Consider the following 14,249-nt stretch of genomic DNA (forward strand, 5'->3'; position numbering starts at 1 on the left):
ATTCATACAACTTCAGCTCTCTACTTCCTTAAACCAATGACAACGATCATAATGAAAGTCAAACTTCACTTCATGCTCAGATAGGCTAATCGAAACTGAACCTATAGAAGTTGGGATTCGAACCACTGCGCTGTGTATCTTCACCGGTAATCGAACCTGAGACCCCTTGATTGCAAGGAAACAGCATCGCCACTACAATATCTGGGGGAGACTGACGATTATGATATTTGCAAATGAATCTTTTACGTTGAATACACAGCGTGTGCGGTCACTGAAGCTGCAAAATCGTCAATTCTTTGTAATATATTTAACCCATGACATTACGTTACGCATTTCTTCATCAAACATTAATTTCTTCTTTCATCTTTAATTTTGTAGTTTTATTAGTCAAAATGTACCTCCATGGTTAATATGATGTCATTAATCAGTGTTAACGACGGAAAACATTTTCCGGCTTTATAAACTTTCACATAACATTAATTTAAGCGATAAATAAACATAATAACGCCTTTTTTCGACTCGAGTTCTTGATCTTTAAAAGCAAATAATCGTTCCTGCAAAACTATCGCAAATATGGCACAAATTTACAATTATGTTCGGTTTATATTGTGAGGTAGCTAAACGAAAGTAAACAATAAGTGATTTATAAAGTGTATCATTTTTCGTTTAACCAAAACTAGCATACAAGAGATTGCAGGCATTCAACTAGATGGCAGAACTGTTGTTTCTTACGCCGTGACGTCACATGTTCTTGCCTGGCGATCTGCAGACACAAGTGTAATCCAAGGCAGTTGCCAGTTGCTGTCAGCACTCCCGTGGGTTCGAAGGTTAGTTAGCCAGGTGTCGTCTTCCCCCACTGAAGCTGAGAGGTGAGTGCAATCGTCAAATGTGCTTTGCAGTCTTCATACTTTGTAATTGAAAGTGAACAGAATTCATTCTTATTCACGAACCCTCAAACTGTTTCAAATAGTAGACTGTGTTCATAAAATTCAGTATTAAGTTGCAGTTGTTCAAGGACAAGTTAACGTCCAAAATGTACTCTTACTGGCATGTTACGTGATTTATTACTGTTATCACTTTCAAATTGAACATATATTCCGCTTAAGTTTGATTGGCCATTTCCGTGAATGTATTTGCTTTTATAGTTTGTTTCGAGGGGATTTGTCAGATTGCTTTTGTGTGTGCGAGTCCCTGTGTTTTCAACTAATAATTGTGCTTCATATTTACGAACTTGTAATTATCGTAGTCAGCATTTTATTATCAGCAATTCGTATTTTAAAGTGGGGTTCGTGCCCAAGGTGAGAGAATGCTGTTTAATGAAACAGGTTTTCGAATTCTCTCTAGATCAATAAATTTGGTTGAAAGTACTGCTAGTTCACTCTTTTTCCTCAAATTAATTACGTCAATATTATGTAGATCAGAAAATGAGCTAAATATATGCGAAAATTCATTGGGGTCTCACTACAATTGTTCATTGCTAGTAATCCGGTACTGCAGTTCCAGTGCTAGCCATTTTCCTGATTTGTCCAGTAGTACTTTCCCTTATTCTCATGCTCGTATGTACGAAACTGACACGAAAGGCAATAAGCTCTACAAAAACCCATGAATTTTGCAATTATAGTTGAAAAGTGGCCAAAATTTCCATAAAGTATGGAGCAACGGTTTCATATTCCGTATACAAATTTCCATGCATGAAACTGGTTTCTTTGCGTCCGAAGTCAATCAAGTGGTTCCTGTTTGTAATGTTTTTCGAACAAGTTTCTCGTAATACATACGCTATTGTGTGATACAGAAACTTCTGTTTCTACACAGAAACAGATGTTTCTGTATTACAGTATTTATTAGTATATCTAAGATGTAACCATAATATTAGATTTGTGTATTAACGGGGTATCCTAATTAGAAAGTCCCATATTATATTACTGGCAGAGACAAATTGCACAGTGAATCGGATTCTACTTTAAACTGTACGTCCGGTCCAGATTAGCCTAAAGGAGTATAAAGTGAAGTTTAACTTATTAAGGGGCGTCCTGATCGCTAAATTCTAGTTTGTATATGCAAAATAAGCGTAGCCCTGGGATCTGCAGAGATGATTATATGGGACACGTTCTTCAATTCGCAGGGCAGTCCTAAAAGGTGCATGTTGTAAATAATCTGGCATTAAATCTTTAGTTTTGACTATAACTTTATTTGTATTTTGAGGTTTTAGAATTTCAGCAGTGCTGGGTGAAGTGTTATTCATTCTTGAAACCCTCACTGTTAAATGGTGGGGAGGTGAGGCGTTAAGTTTGTGCTACAATTGTTTGTGCATATTGATGGTGGTAGTTTTTTTTCTAAATTATAGACTTCCCTAACAAAGATTTGTAGCTGTTAAATTTCTTGTGTTGGAAATTGTTACAGCTTGCTGGTGTTGCATTGCACCAAATATTAGTTTAGAATTATACCTTAATTTGTGTTTAATCTAGTTCTGCAGAACTAAATATGCATTCCTGTCTGCAAAACCTCACTTGAGGGTGAAATGGACAGGTACCTGTAAGAAACTTGCACAATCGCGCAGTCTAATCTATCACTTTCATTAAGCAAACTAAGAACTGTACACAAGAATGACATACGCAGTCTCAGACGAAAGAATTTGGTAGATTTCGTAAATATTTATGGCGAAATACATGCCTGTGGCGGTAAAATATAAAGAATACATAAACTCTGAAGTTATGTTCTACATATAAAGGTTTCGATGTTTTGCAGCACGTCACTGATTTTGGTTGTGAAGTTTTCCGAAAACTTAACTTTCACGTTCGAAGCGTATGCATGGCCACACGTTTTAAGTTTGGTCAGATTTGTGTTGCTGCGCCTCACTGTTTTTGTTGAATGCACGTGCGTTGAGCTAGCTCGGGGATTGTTTTATTGAACAGCGAAAAGCACTGGGAAAAACCTCCGCTAGGATTTGAACATGTTTATGTAACCCAGAATATTCGTATGGTTTGAAAGAAGTTAGTCCTTCAGTTGCTTTACCAGTGGCGTGCCCAGTATTTACAAAAGGGGACTGGGTTACGTATACTTTACGTAGTCAGCCCTCATTTTGCAATCTTTTCCTGCCTTTAGAGTTTTTTAGGAATGCCAAAGGGGGTTATGACCCCCACCTTACTTGGGCACGCTACTGTGCTTAACCCTCCACTTCCCCACCGAAAAAAAATGGTCTAGAGGAAGACATAATTGATATTTCAATTGACAATAGAGTGAAACCGAACACCTGGCTTTACGAAATGTCGCTTGTTCAACAGTAACAAACTTGGCAATAGTCTTTGGACACCATAATCAATCTTTGATATTCTCTTCAACCATATAATTTCCACGTGAAATAAAACACGGAGCCACTGCAATTATTCACGAAAATGACATGCGAGGACAAAATAAGCGAAAGGTGCAGAGTCAGACTCCCGACCACCTTACCAAAGGGAATTTTTTTCGCCCCTTGGCCCAAAACGGGGTAAAGGGCTTACCTTAGACCTAGATCTAACTTGCGTCTGCCCATAATCTCATGAAAAATATCCCGATTTTCTCGGTTAACGTGCGTGTGAAGGTCTTCAAAGGCAGTTAAATAAAATCTTACTATTTTCTATGTATTCAAATTGGAGTTTGTCAACCCCCATTGCTCTCGATATATCTTAAACCTGATAACTCATCACTTGGGTTTAAAGGTGATGTAATAGCATATATAGCGCCTAAATAGCCATAAATTGGACTTACCAATTTTTAAGGGGCGTTGAGAAAAAAATGGTGTGGATAAAATCACTGCATGCATGTTGTCCCCCTTTATTTCCGTTATATGGGATACTTTTACCAATCATGGTATTTATCTTCTAGTTATTAATAGCATTATGTAAGCTTCGAGTAGAACCGAAGTTATATTTCGCTAGTTTCGAAGCGATTAAACTACTAGATGAATTAACAAGAAAAACTCAATATAGTTTCAAGGAATCTCTTGTATAAATTCAACCGTGGAGGTTCAGTCAAGTATACATTTTTTTCTATTATAATATTTGGAGAAATTATAAATTGCAGATATCACAAAAATTTAACGTCTAAATATTTGAAATCTGTGGGCTAGGAAAATATTTTAGTGATTTTCATATAATTTCAAGCCTGCTTTTCCTTTGCAATGTAGTGTAGTTTTATTTTCTGTTCTTGTGCATCCTTCACCTCCTGAGCTAGCTTAAAATATTGATATTTTGAAGAGAATTTCTTAAACAACTCATATTTTCTAAAGAATAAAATCAGGACTTCAGAAATAATTTACTGTTGAAGCTTAATAACTAGAAAGGTCACTTGAGGTGAAGGCATTTCATACGAGTCGAGGAATTTGTTTGCATTGTTTGTAAGCATCTTGTTCATATTGAGGTTAAGCATGCAGCACAAACATGGTTTGGCTAAGATCGTCTAAGAGATGCTCATTCTTGCCAATGATTCAGAGCGCTTTCAAGAACTTGTAGCCTGTACAAGTTTGATTTGGCGTTTTTAAATATTGAAAAATATTGAAAAATAAGTGTTATTACCACGATTATAAATGTTGTACAACAATAAATATTATAAAACTAAAATAAATTTTATTCGAAATAATAATTATATAAATGGGGAGACTCGATACACCAATCGAGTAAATACCAAAACAACTATTTTAAATTATTTCCTTTGCATTTTATGCAGTTAGTATCTGAAATGAATTTTGATATTAACTTTTGCAAGTCTCGTTCAAGAAAAGGCTTTAAATGTTAGCGGGGGATTTTCTTTCATAAAGTTTGTGTGACTGACCTCTCAACTACAACTGTAATTAGAATTTTGAAAACTGTGGAACTATTTGTTCTTTGGATGAAATTGTATATAGAATTGAATCTTGTTGCTGTATTTTTTCAATGTTTTCGATCCAATGAATTTTTACTTTTATTATTCTGTTCGAATACTAACTAAATGAACTTTTTTTTACAATAAGAGTAATAAACTTTCGGCTGTCTTGTATCTTCAAATGAACGATGTCAATTTCCGGGGGGTGGGGGGTCCATCGACCCGTTCAACCCCCCCCTTCCCGACGCCCATGTGAAACACTGTTGGTCTGATGCGCCCTCTAGGCGGAGTGGCCCATTGACAAAGCCTGAAGACAATAATATCAACGACCAATGAATTACAGGATTTCTTTAACTATTTGCATAACAGCGTATGTTGTCCATAAAACAAAAAAAGTTTGATACTACCAGTATCGGCGATTGGGAGCCAAAACAGGAGGAGCAAGGACAATTTTCTTTTCTTTCCCACTCTATATGGAATTTGACTGAGTTAGACTATTTACGTCGCTTTTCTGCCACTTTTAACTAAATCACAACGATGATGAAATTATATAGTTTTTTGCCTAGTAAAGGGAGTTGTAGTCAAGTTGTCTAATCTTTGCTGGTGCTCATCAGGCACGTATCCAGGAATTCCTTTCGGGGGGGAGGCTGAACACCATTTTTAAAGGGTATAGATAGAACCTCACAATTGTATGTTTAAGGCAGTAGTGGCAATTTGGTTCCAAAATGATGGGTAAGTAGTTTGCTTTCTCTTGGCAGACCAGGCTTAACATTAAGAGGCCATAGTGTGGAGCCAAAGAAATGAGGAGCTACTATCCTCTAAATCATCGCCACTGTTTTAGGCTGTCATTTTAATCTGAACATTTGTAATCACTAGACTCCAGTTTCCATGCCGGAACCATCTTAGTATGAATGTTTGTTAATTTCTTCTCATAAGGCATCAAAACCTCTATGGTGTCTGAGTGTTTTTATGAAGGAGTGTTTTTATGAAGCTGTTACACATGAACGGGATGGACAATCCACTCCAGAACGCGACATTCAAACTGTGGGATGCGAACTGGGCTCCCAGTTCTAGAATATTTCTCTCCGGTTCGAGCCTGAACATCACTACTGTGGCACTCGCAAGTGTTCAAATTGTCTGTAACAGTTCCGCAGTCTTGTCATATATCGAATACAGCTTAATCGCGAAACAATTCGAGCAGTGAAAACCCTTCAGTTCCCAAAACATCGAATGTTTCGTCCCCCAATATGATCAAATACATACTCATTTATCTCCAGTGACGTGCACAAGGTGGCGGATTACCAAATAGGCCCACTAGGCACGTGCCTTGGGGCCCGCAAATCTTTTTTTTCAGAATATCAAGAATAATAAAAAGTGTCTTACGTACAGTGACAATTTAGACCTATGAAACCAATGTTTCAAATCAACGGTTTGCAACACTTTCGCTTCATACGAAAGAAACCTTGATGTATCGGGTTTATGTGCCTCCTTCAGGCGCCAATCAATTTGTTTTTAACCCTTGCTGTGGCTTCTATCGCTTACAATACAATGCAAGCCGCCCAGCCTTTGTTGGTTTGTTTTTGTAAATACATACCCCTCGATCTTCCACTAAGCTTTTGTTAATGGCCAGGCAGGAAAGAAGACTGATTGCTTGAAACTCGCACCTGTAACAATGCCAGTCTTAAAAAAAAATTAACACATACTCACTGACTTATCAGCAGTGTTTGAGTGCAGATTTCGCGTGGACAGAAACTAGTTTTTGTCTTACTGTATTCTCTCGCTGGTGCATTCAGTTTGTTGCTAGTGCGTTTGCGATTTGGTGGTTTTTCTTTTATGCAGCAGGCAGCATGAAGCGAACAAAGTTAAGTGGGGCGGCTTATCGTAAACTTGCAAACGCAAAGCGTGAAAGAGGAGCAACCTCACAGAAAAAGCTTGGTACAGTGGACACGTTTTTTAGGAAAAAGGAACAAGTGATTTCCGAAAGCAGTTCAAAAAGTGGAAGCCGAAGTAGAAGCGGCTACATCAAGTGAACTCTGTGAAACTCAAAATGTCGAAAATATTGTGGGTTTAGTGGAGGAAGAAAGTGCACCTTAGGTAGTGTCCCCTCAGTTCGTAGGAGTTCCTGATTGTGACAGTGAGTGCAAATTTCGTTAGTGACGATCCTGCCGAGTGGTGTCTGAATGAGTCTACAACTGACATTTTTCTAATACGTGGAATTAATCAGAATACTGAAAACGATTTTTCTAAATCGCGAAGACTCATAGCAGGTAAGACAAGATTTTTAAATAGTGTTTTTTCGTAAACTTGTAAATGGCGAATCAATTTTGCGGAATTATTTGGTATATTCGTGCAGCCCTGGTGCCGTTTATTGTGAATCATGCAGGTTGTTCAAGAGCAAGACAAACATCGGAACTCACGGCATTGCAGACTGGAAAAGCATTTCAAATATTCTAGCATCACACGAAAAGTGGTGAGTGGTGAATTTAATTTCTCAATACATTACATAATTTTAGGTATAGCACATACAGAAAATTAATTGTTTGCTATTGATTTTTATCCTTTGTTTTTTATTTCAGTATGTTCACTAATTTTTGTATTAGCCTGTAAAAATACTGCAAATAAGTTACTACTTTTCTTTTGAGAAGGGCGCACATTTGTGCCTAGGGGCGGCGAGGAAGCTTAATCCGCCACTGGTCATAACCCTACTTGACCCAGTATTCCTTCAAAAAAGAACGTCAAAGACAGGAAAAGATGGCAAAATGAGGACTGACCACCAAAAATAGTATGCGTAACCACTCTCCCTTCCAAAAATTCAGGGCACGCCACTCGTTATCTCGGGACACATTTTTTTAGAAATAAACACACCAGAATTTATCATTTTGTATTGGAGACTGAAGTAAGATGAGTTCTTCCTTCAGGTTTGGATAGTGTCCTTCAGAGAGCTGTCGCCTGCCTTCGCACCTAACCTTAACAAAGCCCTAATGTCGTTTGGAATGAGCCAATCAACAGTAACATTTCACACCGTAACGACACAAGGCCGCACAATCCTACTCGTACTTTCGACTTGATATCCTCAGGCGACACACTGTGAAATCTCCCTTAATAGGCCACTGTCATAGCCATCTCGAAGTGGTAGCTCTTGTTGACCACAGAAGAAAAAATCTCCTCAACCGGTGGAAATGCCCCTCAGTTTTCTTCTTTCTGCTTTATTTTCTGTGCTTGTTCGTTATACAGGCAACATCTTACGATTTGACACACAGGACATGTACTATGTAGACATTTTAACGAAAAGTCAGTTGAAGTCAAGGGGGCTCGGTTGGTAGAGCCTACAATTTCCGCTAAAATTTCTACATATGTAACATCTTCTTGCTTTCTCTTCTCGACATTCATAAAATTTTCGGCTGTCTATTTATGGTAGTTAAGGGTTAGTGTGTCGAAACCAGTAGGCTTAAGCAAAATTTTTTTTTTTTTTGAGACATGAATTCTCGGACTGCATACAGGAAATTTGGCCTGGCACAAATAAATCACTCAAAATTTTGATTTTCAGTTGACCTGTGCAGCTTATTTCTTTTTAATAAACCGCTCCAATACCCGGTACTGCTGAAATATTCACTTTAGAGTTATTTACTATGGGGTATCTAGTCCTTTTAATTTTCGAATAACTAGATCTTATAAAGCAACCAATGGACACTGACTGATCACAAATCGACTGTATGACTTACCTCTGTGAAGTCGAACAGATTCTGTTGTGCAGATCAACCGCGAAATTGAAGCCGCGTATTTATATCCTCATTATAATCTGAACATTCCGCATATAAAAACTATTCGTTAATATTGCCAGTAGTTAGACTCGTTCTATTATTCGAGAACGTTCCCTCTCGCGCTTTCCAGAGATTAAAAATTACAACTAATCGCCCACCCTACGTGTTGTGCAGCTTCCAAATGCTGACAAGTCTCTACACAGTGCTAAAGTTCGCTGCGACAACACCGAAAGCGCAAGAAAAGTTTACGTGCAATATTATCAACAGGATTATAGAACATCTCAGACTTGATAAGTTTTTCTCTCCTTAAATTATAGTCACATTATTCATGACAAAAACCTAATTTTATGTAGTGTAAAATGAAAAATTTGCCTGGGGGGGGGGGGCAGCCCCTGATCCCCACCTTGGGTACGTGCTATTAACAATAACAGGATTGTAGAACATTCTCCATATTGTCTCGATAATTATTTCTCAAATTATCACATTATTCAAGAAGCCAAAAACCTAATTTTATCTAGTGTAAACAGATTTTTTTAAGGGCCTCTAGCCTCCTTATCCCCACCATGAATACGTGCTATTAACAATAACAGGGTTATAGAACATTTTCAGTCTTGCCTAGATAATTATTTATCTCCTTAAATTAGTCACATTATTCAAGAAACAAAAAACCTAATTTTATGTAGTGTAAAACGAAATTTCCTGGGGGGGGGGGGGGCTCGAACCACCTTGGATACGTGCTATTAACAATAATAGGGTTATAGAACATGCTCAGTTTTGCCTCGCTAATTATTTCTCCTGAAATTAGTATTTTTTTTTTATTTCACACAAGTAACAAAGAACCTAATTTTATCTAAAGAACTGAAATTTTTCGAGGGGGGGAGGGTTGAGCCCCTAAGCCCCACTTGGATACGTGCCTGGTGCTCATGAGCTACGTTGCCACATTAGCGATTTCTGAACTTATGCTCTATCCTCTGAATCTGTGGAGCAAGGCCGCACATAGCGGAAGAGAAGGGGGGAAATCGAGTGGGCAGAGCGCAGTACACGCTGCTGCGAAAGCTGCTAACTGCAGTCGCTTCCCCCTCCACGCAATCCCATTTCCTCACGTGTTCATTGGTGGAGCAGTCTCGCGGCAGTGTGGCTCCACAGGGGATTGTTGATGGTCCAATTTTATTAATTAAAATGTAAAATACACTTCATACAGTGCTCTAAGTATGTGTTGGAAGGGTGCAGGGGGATGCTATACCCCAGTTAAGAATTTATGCAAAGCATCCCCCACTTATTCCATTGTCATTATATTACATATTGGAATGGAACTCTTGTAGGTTGGATAAAATAGGGCATGGGAATGCTCGTAATTTTGATAGTTCCAATATGATGGAATAGCTTTCCTGCATAACGTTTTAGTTTTCACCCTAATTAGATGGAGTTTCGTGTAATGCTCTTATTTTTTATTGGCTAAAAAAATCCGGAATCAGTTTTGCAGCGAGACTGAAAATGTGATTGCATCAGCAGCACGAAATGTTAGACTTGGACTGACCTTGTGATGGTTGCAAATGAAACAAGACTTTGTTGATGTAAATGCAGGTTGAACATGAAGCTTAATAGGATTTAGTTTTGCCCACACCATTACTGACAACTATAGGAATATGAAGATGCATGCTAACAGCACCAAACCTGACCTGCCTAATCTACTACTGATATAACCACAGCAGTGGCGTAGCTCAGCTCAAAATATTGGGACCCCCTCAGAAGAAACATCGAGATGCCAGAGTGGAACTGACACACAATAGTTAAACCTCCACCCCCGCAGTTGTAAAATGAATTAACTTTAACCCTTCCTTCCCATATATATATATCTGTCTGTCTGTCGAACTAAATCAGGGTTGTCTGAATCTCGGATAAATAACTGGAAAAAGAAATGAGAAATGTTTTTTCTTACTTCAGCGCGGTGGCACAGCCAGGATTCTTTTTTCAGGAGGGTGGAGGCTTCACATAGCCAACTATTTTGTTCGTGATCCTTTGTATTTTTTTGTTCGAAAAGTTTCTTTTTTAATGTAGGTTACGTATAATACACATATATTTAAAAAATACTGTTTGGGGAAATTGTTTAAAAGGATAGTAAACATTCCTTTTTTGGACTTAGAGTTGGATGCACCTTCAGCCCAAAAAGCCATCCTCTGGCTATGCCAGGCCAAGATTCAATGAAAGAGCCGCTCACATTATGATTCTAATACTAATAGTGAGTTATATACTCAAGCAAACTTATTTCAGTTACGGGGGTTGAACTGGACCTCTACTTTGTCAATGGTGGCCTAATATCAAAGGGTAAATTGCAATCTGCTGCTAAGAAATAGAAGCGGACTCAAGTCTTGAGTGATAGAAAATTAAGCAGCGACTGGACTTTATTCACTGAAAATTTGTCCCTATGAAATGCCGATTGGAGGGATTGGCGCACTTTGACCACTGCATACGTTGTAAACCCTGCGTGGCGAAATTGGGGCTACTGGCAGGCCCGTAGTCAGGCAGGGGGCTGAGCCCCCCCTGGCACGGATGTCAGCTCCCTTGACATTAGGTAAAACTATTGTGTAATTTGTTTGCAGTGAAGAGTGAAAATGTAGACGGCAGATATTATTTTGCTCAACTTTGGTGAAGGATAAATTCAGGGAGCATGAACAGCAGCTATTACATTCGTTCATCTTATTTATAAGAAGTAAAGTAGCGGCAAGTATTTAGGAGATTCTCTAGACTTCAGAAAGTTCCTTCACAGGGAGCTTCTTTATCTGCACCTTCGTTGCCCGTTGCAGCGATGCCAACCCTAGCATAATGGTGCTAAACCTAGCATAATTTAACCATCTTTGGCACCTAGTACCCTGTGTTTGGCATAACAGCCAAATCTAGCATAATCTGCAACCATCGGTAGATATTGAACTCAAAGGAAAGTGCTCTGAAGTAAAAATAAAATTAACTGCACATCTCTATTTCAGGAGTGGACAGGTTTCCAACAAAAGAGTAAACCGGCCCAGGGATCTCGTCCCCCACCAACGCCTTTCATCTCTTCCACATCTTCCTGCCATAAAATCGAAGAGGAGGATTGTGGCGGCCCACCCTCAAAAGTTTGTCCTTTCCCAGCACCGACACAAGTGGTCAGTCATTTGAGGTGCATGTATTTTCGCGAGGAAATAGTAGAATGTTGGGTTGACAAATAAAGCTCATGTGACGCCCTCCTATGTCGTCAAATTTTGACCGTCTTTGTCTTCAGCTTGTGTTCGGTTCGGTTCAGTCGTCTTGACATCTTATCATTTCGGAAGCATTTAATTCTTCGTGCGTGCATCTTTCAGTATATTTTTGAGCGTGTGTTTGAGTGTATTGTGAGTGTTTTTTCCCTGCTTTTTAATTTTTATATAAAATATATTTGGCACAATTTCGAAAAATGAGTACTAATAGCAAAAGTAACTGAAACTTCCGAAAAGAAAAAAAAGACCGTAGGGTTTTAAACCAGAAATGGGAGTCGTATGCTCAGAAATATAAAGGAGTGGGCAAAAGGCAGTTTTTCTTTTTCGTTATGGTGAGCACATTTTTTCCTTTGATTTTTTTATTTGGAAAAATTGTTAATTTACATAGAAATGCATTGTATGAGCATTTGAAAGTTGTAAAGAACTAGCACAAAAGTGTGTGTCTAGCAAGGTGGTGTTGGAGGTCCTTCCATATAATGCAAAAAAATGCAGTAGTATATGAAAGATATTTGTGAATTATACACCAACCACCTCCCCCCCCCCCAAACCCTGCAGTAATTGAAAGGTAATGACGCTTAACTGTGTCATGTCATCTTCCCTCTCCCCATCTGCTAGAAAAAAATATGTGAAGTATTTTTACAAATATACTGAGCCACATGCCCTAGTTAGACACTTGGTAAGGTATGGACATTTATGTTTTTTCCATCCCATAGTCCATAGACCATTTCATCAGTTCTTCATTCACCCTCATTGTCGTATTTACTCCCAGAGCCCCTAAGGCAAAAAAGCGACTTAAAATAAATAGATCTTATGGTGGGATAAAATATAACATCTGAAAATAGTAATAAAATATATTGTTAATAATAATACTAATACTGCCCTAGCACAATTGGGTGGCATTCTAGCATAATTTCACAGTTCGAACAGCACTTTTCGTAGCTGAGGGGTTGGCAACGCTGGTTGCAACTTCCCATTTATACAGAAATCTGTGACTTTGATGTCATTATTCAAATTCCCTCCGCATCTGCGTCAAAGGTTAACAGCTCCAGAAGTTTTGGGAACGAAGGACAATTCTATTGTTTCGGCCGGGGAGTGGAATGTACGCTAGGCACTATGATTGAATTTTGTCCATCTTTTCTTGGGTGATATAAACATCTGTATCATCAAACGTACTATGGAGTGTGTAGTATGGGATGATTTCAATAGCAGTCAATGAGCACTTCAAGTGATATTTTAAAAGATATAGAAAAATGTATTTGTGTGATATTTCTAAACTTTATGTAACTTAATAAAACTTAATAAACACACACACAATTTACCTTCATTTAACAGTTAAACTTTTGAAAAATGGAGCCCCCCTGATAACCCGTGACCCCCCTGGAGATAAATTCTGGCTATGGGCCTGGATATTGTACCTAAGGGCAAAGGGAAAATTGCCCCTGGGCTCATCAGTTTTTGGGCGCCTTTGAAGTAAAATGTAATAGGTGTGGACAATGTGGGAAATTTCTCTGATCTTATTTCAATCTCGTACTGAGGTTTCCTTGTAATCAAGGGGTCCCGGCTTCGATACCCGGTGGAGGCACATAGTGGTTCGGATCCAACTTTAAATTGTAGGTCCAGTCAAGATTAGCCTTACTGTGCATAAAGTGGACTTAAAACACCAATTCAATCAACCAATCATACAGAGACTTGGGGGGGGGGGGATGAAAATATTTGGTAGGAAGTTACATTTTAAATATTACTTAATATTAATGGTAATAAAAAAGACCATAAATTTTGAAGCTTGTTTGTGTAGGTATTGTGTAACAACCAGGCATCGATCGGTTGAACTGAATATCTTTCTACTCGATTCACAACTGTACTACACTAAACTAAGTTTACGAAAACCTAGTAGCTATAAAGGTATGAGATGAGAGAACGATTGCCATCTATGAGCAAGTAACTTAATTCTGAATTTCGGAGGACTCATAATGTCAAGTTACCCAGGCCCCTCTGGCTGAGTCAACACACCACTGCTTATTATCGCAGACGTCATGACAATATTACAGAGAACCACATTTGTTTCGTAAATCAATTCTTTAAATAAGCGACAGTAACTACTGAATTTCTGGGATTATATAAAATTTCAGGATCACAGAACATAACAGCTCGGGGGGCCCCCGTGTTGCGGGGGCTGCTGCTACGCCACTGAACCACAAATTCATTATCTAGCTTAGGTGTAGTTAAGAATGCCAAAATTTGAATAAAAGAAACTGTCCTGGCAGGGAAATTAATGTCTAATAGGTAAAGAATTTAAGTTATTGAATAACAAATCCAGTTGACGAAAGGTAAAGTTCCTGATTAATATTTTATGCATATTGTAATTAGTAGTGCATAAATCTTCTTTGGTACTGTCATTTAAAGCCTCTCAATATAA

At 38.4% G+C, this 14,249-nt stretch overlaps 1 protein-coding gene across 3 annotated transcripts in view; it reads left to right on the plus strand.

Annotated features, from left to right (window-relative positions):
* The first annotated feature begins 756 nt into the window (after window positions 1–756).
* The window catches only part of yl (Putative vitellogenin receptor yl), a 101,057-nt gene continuing 87,564 nt past the window's right edge, over window positions 757–14,249 (plus strand). For all 3 annotated transcript variants that reach the window (XM_083113397.1, XM_083113398.1, XM_083113399.1), the window contains exon 1: window positions 757–869. The gene's annotated coding sequence lies outside the window, so the exon portion shown is untranslated. The remainder of the gene's footprint in view (window positions 870–14,249) is intronic.

The sequence above is a fragment of the Lepisma saccharinum genome, chromosome 27 (assembly GCF_977018435.1).
Source record: "Lepisma saccharinum chromosome 27, izLepSacc3.1, whole genome shotgun sequence".
NCBI lineage: Eukaryota > Metazoa > Arthropoda > Insecta > Zygentoma > Lepismatidae > Lepisma > Lepisma saccharinum.